The sequence below is a fragment of the Populus alba genome, chromosome 1, assembly GCF_005239225.2.
Source record: "Populus alba chromosome 1, ASM523922v2, whole genome shotgun sequence".
Classification (NCBI taxonomy): Eukaryota; Viridiplantae; Streptophyta; class Magnoliopsida; order Malpighiales; family Salicaceae; genus Populus; species Populus alba.
The window spans coordinates 26567032-26590874 of NC_133284.1; the positions used below are offsets into that span (position 1 = coordinate 26567032).

The 23843-nt window shown below is 33.8% G+C and overlaps 2 long non-coding RNA genes and 1 pseudogene across 2 annotated transcripts; 1 reads left to right on the forward strand and 2 right to left on the reverse strand.

Moving 5' to 3' along the window:
• Window positions 1-240: 240 nt before the first annotated feature.
• Window positions 241-7043, reverse strand: LOC118045353 (beta-glucosidase 12-like; annotated as a pseudogene).
• Window positions 7044-9282: 2239 nt separating this feature from the next.
• On the forward strand, window positions 9283-9959 carry LOC118045352 (uncharacterized). The gene is made up of 2 exons (XR_012167998.1): window positions 9283-9600; window positions 9726-9959. It is a non-coding gene; the product is annotated as an uncharacterized lncRNA (long non-coding RNA).
• Window positions 9960-22394: 12435 nt separating this feature from the next.
• Window positions 22395-23306, reverse strand: LOC118045329 (uncharacterized). The gene is made up of 3 exons (XR_012169396.1): window positions 23207-23306; window positions 22988-23099; window positions 22395-22869 (listed from the first exon to the last, which is right to left on the reverse strand). It is a non-coding gene; the product is annotated as an uncharacterized lncRNA (long non-coding RNA).
• Window positions 23307-23843: the final 537 nt, after the last annotated feature.

A 23843-nucleotide genomic window follows, 5' to 3' on the forward strand; every position in this document is an offset into this window, starting at 1 on the left:
TTTGATGGTATCAAATTGTGGTGTAATAAAAAATCTTAGGTAGTTTATTTGTTTCTATAGTAGCATATTAGTTGTTTTTTCGCTTTCTTTTTGTTTTCATGAGTCTGTTTCTTTTTTTGATTTTTTTGGTTATGTCCCTGTATTTTGCTTTGACTGTTGACTTTATGACCTTTTTAATATATTATTGATGATTATATATATATATAAAAAAAGATGCAACTGTAGCCCTTTCCACTCATAATCTCGGCATAACTCTGAAGCCATACATGCTACCAGATGGTTTTGTGGAGGGAGGCTTGCATAAGATAGTCAATGGTTGCACGGGAAGAACCCACATAGAATCTCTTAAACTTTCTGACATATATACAACACTAATTTATATAAATAGTCCCATATATGTTGGTCAAACACTTTCTCATCCATCACGCTTTTTGGATCAGCCCATTTGTCCGCAAGGAATTCCGAAAACCAGGATGCTGAGCGCTTCCCCTTTCTTGAGAAACCGGATGAACGGTTTACTTGCACCAAACCAAATCCTATGGTATATCCATCTATAAATTCGAAGTCGTCGGCGAAAGACCATGCAAAGTAGCCTTTGACTTGAACTCCATGGTCTCTGCAAAAATGAGCTCCAATGTTAAACAGTTTTGTCTAATAGTTTATCTAAATCATTATTGGAACCACCAGAAACATTTTCGGTCAGCAGCCGATATCGATTTTAAGTGTTTATATGCTCATCTTAATTAAAGGCAACAAAGGAATTAAAATCGTTTAACCACGCATGCAATAGGTAAACTCACTTGATAGATTGTAGAACATTCCGAAGATGGTTAAAATGGAATTCTATTCTCGGATGATCATCCAAGACTTTCGCTTCTGATACATCAGCACCAAGGAAGTCACTGTACCCTTGAAAGAATAAAGAATCTATGAATTCGACCATTAAAATTTTACTAACTTTCCATTAGAATGTGCAGAGGTTATTTTAATACCATTCTCAGTTATGTAAATTATTGGATTTTGGTATTTGTGTTTTATGTGATTCAAAAGATATCGTATCCCCTCTGGATAGATATACTGCCATGGCGCACCAGCCTGTAATTTGTAACACATCCAGCGTAATATAATAAACATTTTTCCTCAATCTCAAGTATCGAAAAAAAGCTATGTAAATTATGTATAATTTGCATACAAACCTTTGGACCGATAAGGATCCCATTTCGTTCTCCTGAAAAATATAAAGAGAACAACAGGGTAAAATTATATCATATATAACCACCTCAGCCTGGGAGATCATTTTTTTAAGCAAAACGTAACCTGAAATTTCTTGTGGCTATGGTCCATGGCTACAAGCACCATTTTGTGCCTTAGCAAGACTAAAACAACAAAATTCTTACCTGTAATGTTGGAATTACAATCTGTTTGATATCTGCGATGATCTGGATCGGAAGAATTGGCATTTGCTGCATAATATGCAGTATAGTAATTTAATCCAACAAAGTCTAATGATCCTTTGAGAATAATAGAATCCAGTGAAGAGAATTTTGGTAATCTATCTTGAACCAATTCCCGCATGCTGCTTGGATAGTCACCATATGTCAAAGGGTTCATGAACCTAGAAGCGGGAAAAATTGTAAAAAATATACATGTAATGTTATTAAAGCGCATATAATGAAAATAATATATAGAAGGCCTAGCTAGCTACTTGCAAATTTTTGGAGAACTACATACCAGCCAAGCATGAAATCAAGGGTTCTTTTTGCAGCTTCATAATCATCTGTACTGTTAGAGTATGGTTCATACCAACGAGCATTGAGTGTTATCCCAATCTTCCCATTTTGAGAAGCCTGCATTTTCAACAAACAAAGTGATTCATACATATACTATTTTAATTTTCTAAACATCCCGTAATATTCATTAATTGTAAATTATAATTTGATTCATGTATGTTTTACAATTTTGTAAGTTAGTTTTTCTAGTTTTAAGATATTGTTTGTTTTATGGAAGGTATTTTTTTGAAAACTATTTTTAAATTGTTCTTGTATTTATTTGATATTAGAAAAGTTGATTAACAAAAAATACTTTATTGTAAAAAAAAAATTGGCTTAGTTTTTAAGGAAATACTTTTCTTTTATTTTAAATGAAAAACACTTTCCAGAAGTTGTGAAAAAATAAAATAAAAATTATTATTTTTTTATCATATTAAATTTGATCCTCAATTTTTTGATTGCTATATATTTTGTTTTGAATTTTATTTATTTCAATCTCATCCCTTAAAATTTGATTTAATTTGGATTTTATATCAATTTTAGTCCTTATTCTTTGAATTATTATTTACTTTTAACTTATTATTTTCTTAATTAAAATATTTATCTATCAGATTTGGTCCTTATTTTTTTATTACAATTTATTTTTTTTGAAATAATTTATGAAATTATATATTTTTTTAATTTCATCATCTTTCAAATATCTATCAGATTTGTTCCTTATTTTATTAATAATTTTGAAAAAAAATAAAACATTAATAAATTATTTTTTCAATTTATTTTCTATGACATAGTCAAATACTAGAAAGTGTTTTCTAACTCATTTTCATAACATTACCATATACTGGAAAATAATCAACTTTCCAATAATTCATTTTTTATGGAAACTATTTTTTTAAAAAAACTAGTTTCTATCCAATAAACAGGGCTAAAAAATCATTTGTAGTGTATTTACAAGAGTTGACTGTTAATTCTTTTATAAATGTAGTTGGTGAAATTAGAAGATTTTACTACAGGAGAAGAAAAAAATTAAGATAATGATTAAATTTTCATGCAAAACAAACACAAGGATTAATAATAGGATTCAATATTTATGTCTTAAACACGAAGGATAGACTAATTATTTCGCTAATATCATAGGGATTAAATAATAGTTTATCCATTAAAAAAGTGCATTTAGTGGATACCTGATACCTTTTCTTGTATGCATCTGCTGCTGCTACATGAGAAAGGAGGAGATTATGGGCAACTAGGTAAGGTTCCGTGGCAGAGTTTCCATGTTTGCAGTACTTTTCATCCACCCATTTGGAACATCTGCCCGGTGCAAATTGACCTGAATCATAGCCGTCACTGGAGTACTTGTGTGGCTCATTTATAGTAATCCAGTACTTCACTCGGTCACCAAATTCCTGGAAGCAAAGCTCAGCAAAATCTCGAAAATCGTTCCTATAAATTAATCAGAAGAACAAAAAATTCTATGTTACAATTCTATATCCTATTTTTACAAATAAAAATGCTTGGCTTCTATTTTTGAACTATTAAATAAGTTTGATATATGTATTTAATGTTGGAACAAAAAAATGTGATAACTTACACAATATTATCACTTAGAAAGCCGCCGTACATGTCTTCAAGTGCTTGAGGAGTATCCCAATGAAAGATAGTTACAAAAGGCTGTAAACCTGTGTTATTGCGTAAAATATGAGAGAAGGTTTGAGATAATAACTTCTCAAATAAAATTTTGCTCTTCTTCTTCACTTGGAAAATTATTTCTCAGCAAACTATTTTGAAGAATCAAGCAGCATGGATGACTAACAACAAGATATATATATTTCTAGGGAGAGGGAGAAGATTTAAACCTTTAGCCAGTGGCGGAGCCAGAGTTTTTTCAATGAGGGGGCAAATTATTAACAAATACTAAATTATATAGATATACATTAGAAATCAATTCAAAGCATATATACTAATTCATATCAAGTAAAATTAATTTAAAAATACTTTTAAAATAAAAAACTTACATTATAATTGTTCTCTTCGAGTTTTTATATTTTGAAATCGCTTCATAATAGCTTCATTATCAATCTTATCGAAGATATCTTTCTCAATGTATACAACCAAACTATCATTCATCCACTTATCTCCCTTTCTATTCCGTAATCTACTCTTAACAATATGCATAGCAGAAAAAACTCTCTCAACTGTAGCAGTTGCAACTGGTAGAAGTAATGATAATTTGATAAGCATATATACTAATGGAAATATCAAATTCTTCTTTGTTTTTACCATTTTCTCTGTAAGACTAGCAATACCTTCAATACCAGAGAACTCATCATCACCACGTAGATCAATAATATACGTATCAAGTTGGTCACCAAGTACCATAATATACGTATCATCATCACCACGTGGATTATTTTTTTATCATCATTAGTGTCTACATAATAATTAACACAACTACATAATAATTCACTGTTAAATAAAAATCAGTTGAGTTACACAATAATTCTAAATCTTTCATATGAAATTCATATCAAAATACACATTAATTCATCAAAATCAAAACCTATTTCAATTCATATCTATATAAATATAATAAGTATGTTGATTAAATTATACTTAATTATTTCTAGATATTTAATTGAAAAGCAATGCCTAGTGTATGTGTAAGAGAAACAATTCTTGAAAAACATGCTTTCTACTTGATATTTTACTTACAAACAAGTCATATGAAAATATTAAATTTCAATAAACTACTCTGTCAATGCAAGAGATGTCAAGAATAATGGTTTTGCATGAATATTAATTTATTCCTTTATAATAAGAAAAGAAATATTTAATTGATTAAATTAGTAGATTTAAACATTTATTTTGAACATATTTATATCAAAACCCATAAATTATCATGAACCCTAATATTTTTAATAGCTAATTATAAAAGAATAAAATTAAAATTAAACAATGAAATAAATAAAGAAAATTTACCTAAAATATAAAGTAAAAGGCAAAAAAGATTAATTACTTACCTATACTTGATGAGAAATTTATATACGAGAGAGGCAAAGAACAACAGCTCATGAAAAAAACAACGCGGCAAAAGCAAGGAACAAAAAATACTCTTTGATAGCTAGGTATTCCATATTTTAAAGATGGTACCATCAATTTAATATGGAAACAAAAGGAAAAAAGGAAAAAAATTGTGCAGGTACGTTTTTAAGAGCTGTTTATATATATATTATATTATATTATATTATATTATATTATATTAGAAGCCTACAAATCTACAATTATAAACAATGCAGGTACGTTTCCTTTTTCCTTCCCTGCAGTAAATTCCCTAAACTAATATATTATTAAAAAAAAAAAAAAAAAAGTTAAGGGGGCAATTGCCCCCTTTTGTCCCCACGTGGCTCCGCCACTGCCTTTAGCTATGGTGGCATTGATGAGCTTGTTGTAAAACTCAATTCCATCTCTGTTCACTCCTGCCCTTATTTTCCCACCTGAATATCATTAGATTTTTGTTTTAGAGAATAGTAAAAGTAAAAATCATCAGCAAATAACAAAAAAAAAAAAAAAAAAGCACAACATCACTGTTCTTATATCATACATACTGGGAATTACTCTCGACCAAGAGATAGAGAATCTGAAAGAATCCATATTCATGTCCTTCACTGTCTGAAGATCACTCTGTCGACACGGTATGGACATTCACGCTCAATAGTAGAAGTATCCATATCCATCCAAGAAACAATTACATTATCATCAAATTGATATATACCTGGTAGCGATGGTAAAAATCAATTCCCATCTCTCCGTTGCTGCCATCAGCTATTCTTTCTGAATGTTTTAATAAAAATGATTGATGGAGCTGTACATTAGTGTGTGTGTGTGTACTTTTTGTCTAAATGTAATAATAATATCAAGTCTTTTAATAAATATTCAAAAACAAAACAAAAAAAATTTATTTACCTTTTTATTTAAATTCCCTTGAAATGATCAGAATATGATCAATTAATGATCATGCTACTGTATTAATTAACATCATTTAAATAAAATAAAAAATTAAGAAATTAATCAGAAACATGGTGGAGTAAAGTTCTATTTAGTTAATGTTTTAGCTTCTTCATTCGTAAAATCAAAACTATACTTTGATATATAGTGTAGAAAGACAACAAGCTTTCGTTGAGAATCTCTGTTAGAGAATATAGATTTAAAAACATTTGAATCACTTATCCTTAGCAAATTACCCGATACAAAGAGGCAAAAAAACCAAAGGGTGAAATCGCAAGTAATTGAAATGCTAAAATTTGAAAAAATCTCACTGAAATCCAAATTTAATGAACCTGGGAATTCTTGAGTAAAAGTGTCCCATATGCTCTGACCTCTGCAACTTTCGTTTGCATCACCCTCGTACTTGATACCATAACACAGATTTGCATAATCAGTTCAGGATTCAAATGTTGATACATGCTAGCTCTAAATTGTTGAATCCGAATAGCATGCATTAGCTTTGTAGCTATATTTAAGCTTGGTTTATAACTAATTGGCTATTTGTATTGAGCATTATCATCATTCTACTACAATTGTATATATTTCCTATACTAAAATTATGTTTGGTATGGGTTTAAAAACTTTATATTGTCTCAAGCGCCACCCATCAGTTTTTTATTCACTGTAAGTTTACCATGTAAATAGACATGTTATACTTGTAGGATAATATTAAGTAAGATCAGGATTCTATTATTATTGTATCTAGACATGTTATTGCAGTAGTGTGCGTCACTATGTATCTAGACATGCTACACATATTAGCATTCCACTGCAATTTATCTAGACATGTTATAGCACTAGTGTTCATGACGATGTATCTAGACATGTTGCACACTTGTTTTTTGTCAATATGTACTGCGGACATCATGTAACTCAAGTTATAACAGCGTGCGTTTGTATTCAATAACGACATAACTGGGGGGGTGGGGGAACAAATAGTGTGTACTAAGTACTAAACTAGGGAATCCTAGAAGCTAAGTAAAGATTCAATCGATCTAGCTACCTGGTAAGAAGACGAGGCTGTCCCAAATATGAAATCACTTGGAAAGGATTTACGGTTGAAAGAATTAGTGGCAAAAGGAACATTTAAGTCCATAATGTTCTTTGGCATCACTAGCTTGGCAGAAGCAAACGAGCTTACTAGGAGGAGCATTCCTAAAAAAATCCAGCCAAGATGAATTGCCATTTGGCTAATGTGAATGGTTTGAGGGATTTATGGTTTCAATTCTCATGCTATCTCTCCCTTTATATCTAAGAGACATGTTATACATATCACCATTCTACTGCAATTGTATCTAGACGTTATAGTACTTAGTATTGCTGACGATGTATCTAGACGTTATGTATCTAGACTTGTTGTACCTGGGATCTTGTGATGATAAATATTTGATTTATTGTGCACATCATGCCCAATTTCAAGGCCTCTTAGAACCAATTTTGATGTCATCATCGTGAAATACCATCTAAAATTGGTAGTGAGTGTTGCTATCTAATTTTTGATCTATGTTTTGATAATTTTTCAGAAAAATTAAAAAATAAAGAAAAACAACGAAAATCCAAAAAATATGTTTTTAAATATATTTTCAACATTTTAGCATTTTCAATGTTGTCTAAAAAATAATTTAAATTTTCAAGGGTCTTTCGAACGCATTCGATTTTTAACGCGTCATTTTTAAAATCATTAATTTTCCTCATCGAGTCGACGTTGATATTGCTCGTTTTCAAAAAAAAAAAATACAAAACAATTAAGAAAAATCAAATTTTACAAAAAGAAAAAAGTTGAGGGACCAAGTTTGGAAATCTATCAATATTTTTACCTACAAATACTGGTTTTCTCAACACACTCAAAGAGGGGCAATTTTGCAAAATCCAAGAGAAACACAAAAAACCCTAAACCTAAACCTAAACTTATCTCTACCCATACAAACCAGCCGCCCGCCCCTCACCAACAAAAAAGCCGCCGTTCCTCGGGGTCCTTGGTTGGTGTTTTCAAAACAGAACCAAGGACCCCCTGATTTTCAGCTCTCCATCGTCTCCCCTACACCACAAGCAACCCCATTCCCACATAACCCCGACCAGCTCAACCTCTGCCAGCCCCTACCTCTCCACAACTACCCATGTCTAGCTCGCCTCACAACCACAATCAACCAATCTCCCCTCTCCATTTTCCCACCACGGACCGACCATCATCGTGCCCACAACAACTCCCAAATTTGTCCCTTCCTCTCTTGTTCAACCGCAACCATCGTCTCCTAGCTTCTCCACTCGAAGCTTTCCCCTTAGCAATTTCTTCTTCTCCTTCGGTCTCAGCAGTGATGGCCTCCACAGAAGCAAGCCACTGCCTCCTAGCTTCTTCACCCGACTGCGAGCAGCCCCACACAGCGACTCCTTTCTTCCTCGGCCGACTACCAACAACAATGGAGAAGCAGCACCTACGGAGCCATCAGCGCCGTCCACACCGTCAGCCACAACGGCGACACCCACAACTCTGTCGCCACCTGAAATAGAGAAGGATGAGAAAGCAAAGGAAGAGAACCGATCTGTAGAGAGAAGCAGATCCGAAATAGAGAAGAAGACTCAAAAACAGATCTGGACCCAAAGAAAATTTAAAATCAACTGTTGTTTGTGCATTGTTTCCCTTGTTGCAGGTGATGGTGACCTTCACAAACGGCATAGGAAGACAGAGAAGAGGAAGACAGCCCCGATCCACTGGTTCTGCCACCTCCAGTGGCGGCGGCGCGTGGAGCAACGCGCCGTCACTATTGCTGCAGTGAGAAGTCCTTCCCTGCAATTTCTGGAGTTTTTTGGGTTATTTTGTAATATTTAAATTGTTTAATGTAATATTTGTTTAGTTTTGAGGTTTCATTATTTGTATTTTGAAGTGTATATGGAAGCAAAAAAAGAAACGAAAAAGAAAAGAAAAGGAACAAAATTATAGTAAAAGTGAATGTGTGTGCTTGTATTTGTTTTATTGATTTGTTTTATTACATATATATATATATATATATATATATATATGATAAAATTGTAAAGAATAAAGAAGAATTTAATATTTTAATTGGATCACGGTTAAGAATTATTAACTTATATGTAAGTTGTATTTCTGATACCCGATGTCACACATCAGAATCCGTGCGGCATCGGTTGACGATTTTTTTGTTACTCGTTGCTTGATTGGTTCGTTGGAGTCGCTACCTAGTAATTTATTGAAGGCTACTAGGAAACTGGATGTGCTGGTCTTGTTAGAGATTCGCGGGTAAAGAACTAGTTGTGGTTAGGGAAGGTATTAGCACCCCTCACACACCCTACCTGAGGTAAGCTGCTTCGTGATTTTGACGTGTTAAAGAAGTTTTTAAATTTTATCTTTTCATCGCATATAAATTAATAATTCTTGACCGTGATCCAATCAAAATATTAAATTCTTCTTTAATCTTTGCAAATTTATCATAAAAAAACATCCATAAATAAATAAAAATCCAAACACACACACATGCACACATCTCTTTTTCATTACTATACTCATTCTATTACATTACTATACTCATTCTATTACATTTTTCAGAATAACAAAAACAAAAAACAAAAAATCATTTAACAGAAATTTAAATACATGTTCAAACATCTAAAAATTACAAAAAGGTCCCCAAAGAGTCCGGGAACTGCAAAGGACGACTTCTGGAACTGCAGGGCAGTGGTGGTGTGTCTCCTCCACGCACCGCCGCGAGCACAACCTGGGAGATGGGTGGATCTGAGTCGTTTTCTCCTCCTCTCCCCTTTTGCATCGGAGGTGAGAAGTAATGTCACCTACAAAGCCAAGAAACACAACAAGCAATTGTTTTTATTTTGTTTTCTCCTTCTCCGATATGCTCTTTCTTCTCCTTCTCAGATATGCTCTTTATTCTCCTTCTTCAGATCGACTTCTTTCGGGTCTGTTCTTTTCCTTTTCTTTCACCTTCTCTGTTCAGGTGGCTGACGGTATGTCCAAGGGGGGGCGGCGGCTGTGCTTCGGTCATGTTTGTGCAGCTGCCGATGCCGATTCGGGTCTTGGTGAGGGCGAGGACTTGCGGGCTGCTAGGCTGAGACGGGAGCAGCTGAAGAATACAACGAGGGCTGGTGCTGTGTTCGGTCCAGAGATGAAAGGAGTGGCGGCCGGTTTCTGTTTGACGGAGCTGGAAATGGTTGGGACTATAGAGGCAACGACCAACCTCTATTTCTGGGGGAATCGAGAGAGGGAAAGGTTTTTCGTGGCCTTGTGACCACGGGAGCTGGTTCGTGGCTATTGTGGTTTGGTTTCAAAGAGAGGGTAAAACTGTGAAGATGGAGGCACGACTGAAGGTTGAAGATGAGAAGGAAAAGAGGGGCGATGGCTGTGTTTTGGCTGAGGTTTGAGGGGTCTGTAGGAAAAAAAATTTCAAGCGGGGGGAGAGGGGCGGTAGGCTTGGTAGAGATGGATTTTAGGGTTATGTTTCCTCTCTTTTTTTGTATTTTTTTTCTTTCAAAATTGCCCCCCCTTTTGTGTGTGTTCAAGGCTGTTACTTATAAGCAAAATGTTGTTTGGGCCTCAAAATTGGTTCCTCAACTTCTCTTTTTGTAAATTTTGATTTTTTCTTATTTTTTTGGATTTTTCTTATAAACATCATCTCGAGTGAGGAAAATCGATGATTTTTAAAAATAACGCGTTAAAAGTCGAACGCGTTCCCATGATCTTTGAAAATTTAAATTCTTTTGAGACGATGCTAAAAATTCTAAAATGATGCAAATATATTTTAAAAAGTATTTTTTTGGATTTTTGATGTTTTTCTTTATTTTGGGATTTTTTTCTAAAAAATTACCAAAACATGGGTCAAAAATTGGGTAGCAACACTCGATGAAATGACAAAATTTTTAAAACTTCTTTAACATGTCAAAGCCACGAAGCAGCTTACCTCAAGTAGGGTACGTTAGGGTTGCTAATACCTTCCCTGACCACAACCAATCCCTTAGCCATGAATCTCTAACAAGACCAGTACATCTGGTTTCCTAGTAGCCTTCAATAAATTACTAGGTGGCGACTCCAACGAACCAATCAAAGCAAGAAACACACAATGAGAAAAATCATCAGCTGATGCCATGCGGATTTTGACATGCGACAGTGAGGATACTTTTTTTTATTTGAATCAATTTTTTTTCAATTTAAAAGTTTATAACTTCATATATATACGTTTGAAGTTGTCACCTCGATTAGATAAAATTATAAAAAATAGAGGTCAATCGACTGAACGACATGCCACTAACCTTCTCTTCTTTAAGTCTAAACGACATGTCGTTTAGATCTTTTGATGTGAGATTCGACAATTTCAATTGAGCCCTTATTTTTCCAATTTATTTTAATTTCATTCATAATTGTCTTCAAACTTTTAATTTCATCAAATTTCACCCCCGCCAAACTTAATCATCAACCTCTAAGTTGGCCTCATTTTTCATTTTGATCATTGGTTCTAAATTTGTGTATTTTGACTCTCATTTGACCACCAAACTTCTATTTTTTTTTCAATTTAACCCTTGATTTGGTAAACTTTAGCCACTATATTTACACGTATTTTCTAGTTTGGTCCTTGGATTTGGATTTCTTCAATCAAGTCCCTATTTACCCATTAAATTTTATTTTTATGCATTAAGCTCCTGATTTTACCACATGAACTCCTAAAAATTTAAATTCAACCCCAAAACTTCAATTTCTTCCCATCAAAGCTTTTTTTTTTTTATGTTTTTTCTCGTTTACATGGGCCCTAAAAATGGGTAACAACAAAAACTTTAAGGACCTATAAGACAAAATGCGGTCCAAAACCTAATTTTTATTATCCTTATATGTCTAATACCTATTCTTTTAACAACCTCGATGAAATCTTTCTTCTTAGGGATAAACGTCATTTTTTATACTCTTTCTTTTTAAAAAGAGATTGATGTTATGATTTTAAAATCAAATACGGATCATGTCTATTTCACTACAACATTTAACAGTTTTACCGACGGAATTTTTTCATCGGCGTAGGACACATATTCTGTCGGTAATTAATTTACCAACAAAATCACCGACGGAAATCTTCTGTCAGTGAATCTTTCATCGGTAATTTTTTATCCGTTAGTAAATCTGTTGATAATAAAAAAAATATTATTACCGATGGATTTACTGACGGAACTGGCGCTTAAAAAAAAATTACCTGCTTCATTCCATTGGTATATCCCTCGAAAAATACCTTTAGTAATTCTGTCGGTAAGTATTTAAAAATATTTTTAAAAAAATTATTTTATAAAATAATTAAATTAACATAAATCAACACTCTATAATATATACTCAAAATGCTTGGAAAAAAAAATAAGAAAATCAACTCGAACATATTTTTAGCAATTTCAATGAAGATTTCTTTTTAGGAATTAACGTCAATATTTTTTTATGAGTTTTCTATTTTGGGGATTGATGTTATTTTTTTGATGTGTCTCTGATTTTTAGAAACCAACATCAACCTTCAAAATAAATTGCGAATAATAGAAACTAACACCAACCTTCAAAATAAATTCCAAATGAACTTAGAATATTATAACATGGAATAAATTTAGAAAAACACAAATAATGGTAACCTTTTATCTGAAAGGATGCATTAGGGGTGATGTCTACCTTCTCTTTAAATATAACTACCTTAGGGCCTGAAATAATGGAAAATCAGTGTAAGTATTAGGATTTTTAATTTCTTTATCTAGATGGTGACTCTAATTCCACTACCACAATCTTACACTATTATTTTGTTGGTAATTAATTTACCAATGAAATCACTGTCGAAAATGCTCCGTCGGTGAATCTTGTGTTGGTAATTTTTTGTCCATCGGTAAGTCCGTTGGTAATAAAAAAATATTATTACCAATGGATTTATTAACGGAAACAACGAGCAAAAAAAAAATATTACCCGCTTCATTCCATTGGTATTTCCCTCAGCAAAATATCGTATGTAATTTCGTCGGTAATTATTTAAAAATATTTTTTAAAAAATATATTTTACAAAACTATAAAATAATTAAATTAATATAAATCAACACTCTATAATACTCAAAATGCTTGAAAAAAAGAAGAAGAAAATCAACTCAAACAAATTTGCAAAAAATAAATTCAACTAAAAAAATTCATATGAAAAAAATTAAAAAATCCTATAAATAAATCAACTAAAAATTGATCTCATATGAAAAAAAATAATCCTACAACAACATTCATACAATTATTAATTAAAAAAACAATAAAAAATAAGATAAAAAAAGAAATATAGTGAAAAAAAGAAAAAAAGAAAAAAACATCTTGCCCTAATGTAGTTGCAAGTAAAGCTAAGAAGAGAAAAAAAATAAAACAAATTCATAAAGTATATACTAATTAAAGAAAACTGAGAAGAAAAAAGAAGAAATGAGAAGAAGACATATATGAGCATGGAGGAGAAGAGAAGGAGTTGAGGAGAGAAGAGAAGAAAAAGAAATGGATATTGATGTTTTTTACATATGAGGAAGAAGAAGAATAAGAAAGAAGACGGGTCTGTTGTGAAATTTAGGATTCTAGGCTTCTTATTGGAGCGTTTTACCAATGGATAATTAAATATTAACATTTTTAATCATTCCGTCGGTGATTCCATTTATAGTATTTAATTAAAATTTTTAATTTAATAAAATAATTTCAGAAATCGTCCAATATCGCTGATGATTGTTCAATCTATCTATAATATTTAATTAAAATTTTTAGTTTAATCTAAAATTTTCAGAAAACAGTCAAATAACACTGATGACTTTTCAATCCGTCGGCGATTTTGTTTATAAAGAATAGTAATTAATAGTGCAATTGAGAAGTGAACAGTTCTAGAGCTTTGTTTTAATTATTTTGTTTCTCACTGTAATTCCCTTGGTATATATCAAGGGAATATTGTTGTCAGTAAAATCTGTCGATAAATTTCTGACGGAAATATTCCCACGATATTTTTGTTTGTATTTATGAATTTTCTGGTATTGTTCTCTTATTTTCTGTATATTTTCCAAAATAAATCCAAGTCTCGAGCCGCTATGATGTCCATCAAGGGGCGATAAAAAGCACAAACTTGATTCATGTAAACAAGGGTTACTAAAGTAACCTTTCAATTCAAAGACTGATAACAAAATTAGTCTCTAATGAATTCGAAAAATCACACATTTCAATAAACTTTGCTAATTAATGTTTTTGAGATTCATAATAGATCAAGAGTATGGAGAGATGATTCAGGTGTATGGCCTTCCAAACAATAACATTTCAATTTTAGGTATTTTATAGCTATTTTTGTAAATTACTAAAGTTGAATGCGTCGCAGACCATCCAGAAGGCCTGCCACATTTAACAGCCACAAAACATCAAAGGAAATCAGACGTGAAAGTCTGGTATATCTACAGAGATGACAAGTTTACTGTAAAATCATGCACTACTTTGATTGATAGATTGACGTGTAATAGAACTTGCTCATTTAAATCAAGCATTTGGAACAAAGCAGCTTCACCAAAAAATGAAAATTTTATATTGCTGGCAGTTCAAAACAGACAATGTAAAAGATCATTTATGTCTAGACGACGTCTATCATTGGAACAATCCTTCTGTGCAGCTGAATTAAAATCATCAGATCATATTTTGCTTCAGAGCAACTTTGCATGGAAAAAATGGACAAAATCTCTTTCATTGTGGATGTCTTTTGATGTGTTCCAAAATGAGTTGATGAGTTGTTGTTTCAATGGCCAGCAATGGTTAATGGTAGATTTTAAGTGCAACAATGAGTTGCTGTTTCAATAGCCAGCTTGGAGTATCTGGTTGGGGCACGTGTGCGGCGTCGCGACGATCGTCCACCACGCAATGAAAAATATAAATGGTCTATCTGGCACAAATATGGAGAGACAAGGAATTCTTGTCTCTTATCAGTAAAATATGAACTGGGAATCGCCACCTAGTATTCTGGTTGCTAGGAACCCTAACTGGTCTCAGAGATGGGGTACGGATACTGGTTGCGTAAAGGGTATTAGCACTCCAAATATGTCTTACCTAAGGTAGACTGCATTGTTTTAATGTTTGATAAAATCTAAGGTCTTGTTGTGGTTTCTAATTGTTGGTCTTGTCTATCTAAGATTTAAGAAAAGCCCTCTTCTGTAAGAAGGTTCTTATCTTAATATGGTAAAACCTAACTATTCTATGTTATAAACAAAAAAAATATATATTTTTTAATATCGGGAATACGTTTTACATATAAATTCGTAATCCTTGATATTAAAACAAAACAAAATAAATTTTTTGTTATTTTTGAAATTTTAGCCAATGTTCTCGTGATTTTAATAAACTGGTTATTAAAGTCAAAATGTATGCTAAAACATTGTTTTTTTGGTATATGAAAAACACAACATATTTTTTTAGCTTTGAGACACTTGGCCATATGCACAATTTTTTTTTTTCAATTTTGATTTGTATTTTGGAAGTTTTGATGAAAAACATGTATTTTAATACCGGATTTGTATTTTTTTAATATAAAATACAGACTGATATGAAGAAAAATTTAGTAAAAAAAAATTACAATTGTGAAAAGGAAATTTTTTTTGAATTGGGCCGGGTCGGCGCTGCCAACCCATTTAAACAGTGGGCCTCTCCACTGTTCACATGCAATGTGAATGGTGGAGAAGAAAACGCAAAAGAAGAAGGAGGAGGAGGCGGGGGAGAGGGAAGAAGGCTAACCTGTGGTGGCGTCGAGGCAGTGCTATTGGCGATTGTGGCAGTGGCAACGGTGTTGCTAGTAGTGGCTGGGGCACAGTGGCGCTTTGCTGGCTTCCTTCTTCTCCCTCTCCCTCCTCTATTTTTTTTTTCTCTTATGTTTTTTATTTTTTTCTTCCTTTTCTCCTCCTCTTTTCTCTCTTCTCTCTTATGTCCTCTCTCTTCTGTTCCTCCCCCTCTCTTCTCTTGTTTTCCCCTTCTATCCTTCCTTTCTACTCTCTCTTCCGTTGTTTTTATAGGCAAAATACATGGGAGAAAGAGGACAGGGCGGCCCCTGTGCTGCCGCTTCTCCAACACGTGGAAAGTTATGGGCAAGTGGTGGTGGTGTCAGTGTCTTTTTGAAAGGGAGTCGGCATCTTTTTGAAGAGAGAGATGGCGGTGACAAAGGAAGAAAAAAATCTTCTTCTTCCCTTGCTTCACACGTCCAGGTGAAGAAGAAGACCCACAATGCCGTTCAAAACAGCAGTGTTTGGGTCTTTTGTTTTTTAACAATACATGAAATGGCGTCGTTTTAGGCAAAGTGCGCCGTTTCATTTAAATGAAAAGGGCAGCAAAAACATGTCAAAGTTCACATTGGTCCTCAATTTGTGATTTGTTCAATCGAGTCCTCAATTGTAATGTTGATTTAAAAATCAATGCAATTGCATCCCTGCCAAAAATCAAACAGTGGTCCTGAAGTTGGCCGTATTTTTCACTTTGGGCCTTGGTCTTAAATTTATGCAATTTGACCCTTAATTGATCAATAAATTTCTAATTTCTTCAACTTGGCCCCGGATTTGGTTTAATTACAGCCCCTATATTTATACGCATTTTTCATTTTGATCCTTGATTTCATATTTCTTCAATTAAGTCCCTAATTGGCCATCAAACTTCAATATTTATGAAATTAAGCCCCTGATTTGACCAAATTAACTCTCAAAAATTATAATTTGACCCCAAAACTTTAATTTCTTCCAATTAAAGCCCAAATTAACTCCAAAATCAATTTTTCTTGCACTCAAAACCTCCATAAATCCAATTAAACCTTCAATAAAATTTAATTGAGTCCATAACATCTCATTTTGAACTTTTCTTGCTCAAATTGAATTTTCTTTGTCAATAGGGCTCTCATCAGTCAACAAAATACCGTTAAATTTCAATCTTTGTATTTTTGAACCTCCTCAACCAATTTTTTTACCATTTTATGAGCGTTATGGCATCCTTTTTTCACTGTTATATTTTTTGATAATGTTTTTTGATTTTTTTGTATTTTATTTTTTTTTAAGAGAAAAAAATGTGAATTGGGGAATAGCCCAAAAATGGGTTATGACACTGGTTATCCATAAATAATTTGGTTTCAATGATATACAACTAGATTTAGATTCATTCTTCTCTTTAACCGTCCACCGGTTGTCTACATGGTTAAAGAATTGTGAAGAACATTTCAATTAAACAAGTAATGTTCTCCTCATAAATGTTGTTGGTATTTGAAATGGACAGCCAACTATTGTAACCCATGTTTGGGTCCCCGCACAAGAAAAGAGAAAATAGAAAAAAAATTAAAAAAAAGAATAATATATATATATATAAATGAGCAGTGAAAAGAGGATGCCAAAGCACCAATAAAATGGTCAAAAATTGGTTGAGGAGGTTCAAAAATACAAAGATTAAAATTTGGCAGTATATCGTTGACTGATGAGAGCCCTGTTGATGAAGAAAATTTGATTTAAGGAGGAAAAGTCTAAAATCAGATGTTTATGGACTTAATTAAATTTTATTGGAGGTTTAATTGAATTTATATAGGGTTTGATTATAAGAAAAAATTGATTTTTAAGTCAATTTAGGCTTTAATTGGAAAAAAATTAAAATTCTTGGGTCAAAGTAGAATTTTTTAGAGTTGATTTGGTCAAATCATGGGCTTAATTGCATAGATGTTGAAGTTTGATAACCAATTAGGGACTTGATTGAATAAATCCAAAACCAAGGACCAAATTGGAAAAATGCGCGGACTAAAATTGACCAAATCAGGGGTCAAATTGAAGAAATTGAAAGTTTATTGATCAATTAAGGGTCAAATTGCATAAATCTGAGACCAAGGATCAAAATGCAAAACAGCGCATATTGAAGGACTTACTTGAAATCTGGCGCTTTGTTGCCGGTTTCATTTAAATGAAACGGCGCGTTTTAAGAAAAATGACGTCATTTCATGCTTTTACAAAAAAAAAAAAAAGACAATGGTGTCGTTTTGAGGCGGCATTGTTTCTTCTTCTTCTTCCCCTGGACATGCAGCAGGGGAAGAGAAGTTTTTTGTTGTCTTCCTCTCCCTCCCACGTGCTCTGTTAGAACCAAAACCAGACACCACCCACCTCATGATGAGATGACAGAGAAGCCGTGCCCCACAAGTGACGCCTCCATTGGCCACCTCGGCCGGCATCGTGGCAGTGCAGGAGGCATGTGCGCCCCATGCATGGGCAGCGATGGGACGGGGCAGGGTCGACCCCGCTCCCCCTGCCCATGTAAATACCGACCTGAAAGGAAGAAAGAGGGAGAGAAAGAAAGGGAGACCGAGAGAGGAGACCAATAGTTTTTTGAGAGAGAAAGGAGGAAAAGAGAGGAGACCGAGAGAGATACACAAAAGGATTTTTTTCGAGAGAGAAAGGGGAAGAGAAAAGGGACCGAGGCAGAGGAGAGAAAAGGAAGCCAACAAAGAAGCAGGGAAGAAAGGGGAAGTGACAGAGGAAGAAAAAAAAATACCAGAGAAGAATAGTCACAGCTGCCACCGTGCTTCCTCTCCACCGCCACAGCATGTCACCTGATCACCGCTGACATCCCCGAAGACACAGAGGAGAAAAAGAGAGGATAACGAAAAAAAACAAAGGAGAGGGGCTGAGAAGAGAAACAGAGGAGATAGGAGAGAAGGAATGAAAACCGCCACCGCTGCCACTGCCACCGCCACCTTCCACCACCGCTGACGACCACAACCATGCTTTCCCGCTCTAGGTAATTTTCTCCCTTCCCCTGCTATTTTTTATTGGTTCATTTTCATTTGCATGTAGAACGTGAGCAATTCATGTTCTGCAGCAAATGAAACTTAATTAGCTAGTTATTATGTTGTTTTGTCTTTTGGGCTGGAACATCAGCCCACCCACATGGCTGGGCTGAGTCCAGCTTTGTAGCTGGGCCAATACAAGCCTAGCCCCCATAATTGGGTCAGGTCCGGCTCAGTTCATTTTAATGCTGGAACATTAGTCTAGCCCATGTGGTTGAGCTGAGTCCAGCTTTGTAGCTGGGTCAATACAGGCCTAGCCCCCACAATTGGGTCGGGTCTGCCCTAGTTCATTTCATTTTTTTTTCAAAAAATATATTTCCGAAGAAATTGCGATTTCCCCGCGTATTTGTTTTATGCCATTTTGATTAATATCAATATGTATTTTTATATCATAAAGATACAAATTCGGTATTGAAATAACTAGTTTTTTTTTTTTAAATTGTTTTCATGCATACGATCCAGTCTCTCAAAGCTAAAAAAAAAGAGAGAGAAATCATATTGTATTTTCATACAACAAAGAAAACTTCTATATATATATATATATATATATATATATATATATATATATATTAGCATGCATTTTGGCTTTAATAACCAATTTTTTAAAGTCACAAGAACTCGGCCAATATTTCAAAAAAAATTAAAAAAAATATTTTCTTTTGTTTTAATGTCTGAGATTATGAATTTATAAATAAAATGTATTCCCGATATTAAAGAGGTAGATCTTTTATAGACATTAGAACGGTTAGGTTTTACCCCATAAGATAAGAACCTCCTTACTGAGGAGGGCTTTTCTTGAGCCATAGACGGACCAATACGATAAGACTTTAGATTTTTTATCAGACAGTAAAACAATGCAGCTTACCTTAGGTGTTGTTACTTATTTTTTGGTTCCCACAAAACAAAAAAAAATGAAAATGAGAAAATACAAAAAAAATTTTTTTGGAAGAAATCCAAAAAAATAATAAAAGCAAGAAAATGATGCTGGAATGTCGAAGAAAGGTCAAAATTGGTTTAAGAGGTTCAAAAATGCAAAAGGTTAAAATTTGACAGTATATTTTTTACTGATGAGAGCCCTGGGGACAAGGAAAATTCAATTTGAGATAGAAAAGTTCAAAAGAAGATGTTTAAGGACTTAATTAAATTTTATCCAAGGTTTAATTGGATTTATAGAGAGTTTGATTGCAAGAAAATTGATCTTTTAAGTCAATTTAAGCTTTTATTGGAAGCAATTAAAGTTCTAGAGTCCAATTATAATTTTGAAGGATTGATTTAGTCAAATCAGGGGCTTAAATGCATAATTATTGAAGTTTGATGGCCAATTAGAGACTTAATTGAAACAATCAGAAATCAAGGACTAAACCGGAAAAGGTGCTAAAATCAAGGGATCCAATTACAATATGGGGGCTTGATTAGAAAATTTTCAAAACAGCCAAGGACCGAATCGAAAATATTCATTTGAATTATGAAACGGCGCCGTTTCCTTAGACACTATTTATCATCATCTTCAAAGCAGCCGTTTCAGCATACAAGAACCGCAAGAAAATGCCGCAGATTGCTTGATTGCTTCAGTTATGGGACTGTTACCGAACGTCTTTAATATAAAAGAAAAAAAAACGCATGCAATTTTGGCTATAAAAGCAGAGAAAAAGAACGAAACCAGGGGGCAGAAACAGGGGGAGGAGAAGGAGACAGCAAAAAAAAGAAAAACCAAGGTGGAACGGACAGAAGAGAAAGATAGAGAGAGGGGGGACAAAGAAGAAAAGGGGAGGAGAATGACAGAGAAAAAGAGAGAGAAGGCAGAAAGACAGAAATCTTTCGAAAAGAACGAAAAGAGAGATAGACAGGGGGAGAACTGGAGAGGAACCAAAAAAAAGCAAACATAAGGGTGACGGTTAGGAAAGCAGAGAAAGAGGAGGAAACAAGAAGCCAGTAGACGAGAACGGCAGCACCGTCAACTTTCCCATCTCCAGAACCAGGAACCAAACCGAGCAAGAAGAACCCGGCGTGGGAACGTCCAACAAGCATAGAGTTAAAACAGCATCACCTTTCTACAACACCATCCTCCAGAATCAGAGGCAGCAGAACAAGGAATCAGTAAGCAAGAAAAGGGATGCAGAGGAGGTCAGAGAAATAAGAAACCAGCAGATGAAACTCGGCATCAGAGCAGAACAGGAGAAGAACTAAGAAAAGAAACAGAGAGAGGGAGAGAACCAGACACAGAGAGAGGAGAAGAGACGGACACGAAAGGAAGCCAGACGCAGGGAGTGGCATCAAAGCTTCTTCCCAGAATCCCAGTGACAAGCTCAGGAGGAATTTCGCCCAGCAGCGGCTGTGAACCAGGTAAGCTTTTCATTCCTTCTCCTGCCGTTTATAATTGCACAAACACTGTGCAGGTGCCATTTAATTACAACCTGGCTGTAGCAGGCGTGCGTACGCTTGCGTCTAAAAGTCAGGCGGGTCACTGGCTTCGGCCAGTCGCCCGGTTAGGACCTGCTGGTCCAGCCCAGCCTCTTAAAAAAAAATTCAAATTTTTTTTTAAAAAAATCTGTGATTTTCTGCAAAAAATTTTATTGTATTTTAATCAACACCGGTTTGTATTTTTATATTGTAAAAATACAAATTTGGTATTAAAATACCTGATTTTCGACAAAAAACATAAAAAAATATTTTTTGTTTTCATGCATATGACCTAGTCTTTAAAAAAAAAAAAAATCATATCATATTTTCATACAATAATGATTCATAAATTTATATTAATATGTATTTTAACTTTAATAACCAGTTTATTAAAGTCATGAGAACTGGGCTAATATTTCAAAAATTCCAAAAAAACCTTATTTTGTTTTCCTTTAATATTTAGGGTTATGATCTTATACATAAGACGTATTCCGGACATTAAAATTCTTTTGTTGACTTTAGAATAATTAGATCATACCCGATAAGATAAAGATCTCTTTACTGAAGATGATTTTTTTCTTAAACCATAGACGGACTAACAACTAGAAAACAGGACAAGATCTTAGATTTTATCATACAATTAAACAATGCAGCTTCCCTTAAGTAGGGCGTATTTGGGGTGCTAAAACCTTCCTTTTACGCAACCAGTCCCCGTACCTGATCTCTGAGACCATTTATGGTTTCTAGTGACCAAAATACTGGATGGCAACTCCCATTCTATTTTTCCACTAATAAAAGACAAGAATTCTTTGTCTCCCCACATTTGCCACATTAGATAAGATTTTGAGAGGGGATGTTTTTCCCTCGACGCCGCACACATGCGACATTAGGTATGATGTATTTGGGGTGCTAATACCTTCCTTTTATGCAACCAGTCTCCATACTCGATCTCTGAGACCAGTTAGGTTCTTAGTGACCAAAATACTAGGTGGCGACTCTCATTTCATTTTTTTCACCGCTAAGAGACAAATAATTCCTTGTCACCCTATATTTGTCAAGATAGACATACCACACCTGATAATGAGGATGGTGGGCGATCGCCGTGATGCCGTACATGTTCGACACCAACAAAAAACGTGAGACTGGACTGATGCATCTCTGACAAACTTTGTCTTCACTAAGATGCAGACTTCTTTACAAGATAACACCTTCTCTATTTTTTATTTCTGCAAATATTCTTACTTCTATAACAAACTGTCAACATGTTTTGATTTGGCCATGGCTACCATTGACTAATAGAACTATCGAAAAAAAAGAAAAAGAAAAACAGCCACAGAACATAATTAAGATAATAGTACGGTAAGAGTACTTTACAGCCCTTTCAAATTAAAATACGAAGCATTTCAGTACTAGAACAACACGAGGCTGGAGCTCTTACATTGAGATTTAACTTGGTGGCATATATAACCAAGTTTTTATTTAAACAATACAGTAAAATACATCACACACTTAATAAGGAAAAATTCATAGAATCGAGTTCACTGGATAAAAGCTATCCTAGTGATTATTTATTTATTTATAACTAATATATATATTGGCGGCCAAATACTTAATTTCTCGTCCATCAAGCTATATTCAATCGCTTGAAATATAATGGTACTGGATTAACCGGTTGGTCTCCAAGGAATTCTGTAAACCAATGTGATGAGAACTTCGCTATTCTTGTGAAATTAGACGTACGGTTTATGTACACCAAACCAAATCCTATGGTATATCCATCTGTAAATTCGAAATTGTCGGCAAAAGACCACACAAAATAACCTTTGACTTGAACTCCATGATTTCTGCCAATATTAGTTCAAATGTTAACAGTATGGTCTTGTAATAGCAGATTTTAAGTGCATGCTCACGGTAACTAAGACAACAAAACAAGAAAAATAAAATCCAAAAGTGTAAACTCACTTGATAGATGCTAGAACATTCTTAAGATGAGTACAATGATATTCTACCCTTGGAAGATCCATCACGGTTCCATCATGTAGTTCTACATCTGTCTTAACGACTTCACCGTAGCCTGAACAGACGAAAGAAATGGAATCAAGAATTGATGATGAGTTTGGCCATCACAACTTTGACTGGTTCAATTAATTATAGAGCCAAAAGTTTTGTTTTTTCAAATACCATTTTCAGTGATGTAAATCACTGGATTATTGTATGTGTCTTTGATGTGATTCAACATATACTGCAACCCCTCTGGATAGATATACTGCCATGATAAGAATATTTTTTAGTTTCAATTCTGTAAAAAAACAAAAAAAAAAGAGTTCGAAAATTTTCACAGTAACAATTTGAAGAATTTGATTCCCTAATTTTCCCTAATTAAAAAAATTTCACAGTAACAATTTGATTCCCTAATTTTGCACATTGTGAATTATTAAATAAGCTTGATATATCCATATTCATACCCTTCATTTCTCAAGATCACTCTGTCACAAAATATGCAAATTTACATTCATTATTTGAAATTTGCATGCACATATGAGCTGAGTAATGAAAATGTATATATTTGATTTTAACAAATTTGAATTTTATGTAATAAATAAATTCCATTTTCATCAAATTCATACCTCGTAGCGATTGTAGAAATCAATTCCCGTGTCTCCGTTGCAGCCATCAGCTATCCTTTCTGAATGTTTTCATAAAAATCATTGATGCAACTGTACATTAGTCATTCATGCAAAGTATAATGGTATATCTCTCTCAATTTTATTTATTATTTATTTAGTGTTTTAGATGGGATCCACCTCTGTGTTATCTT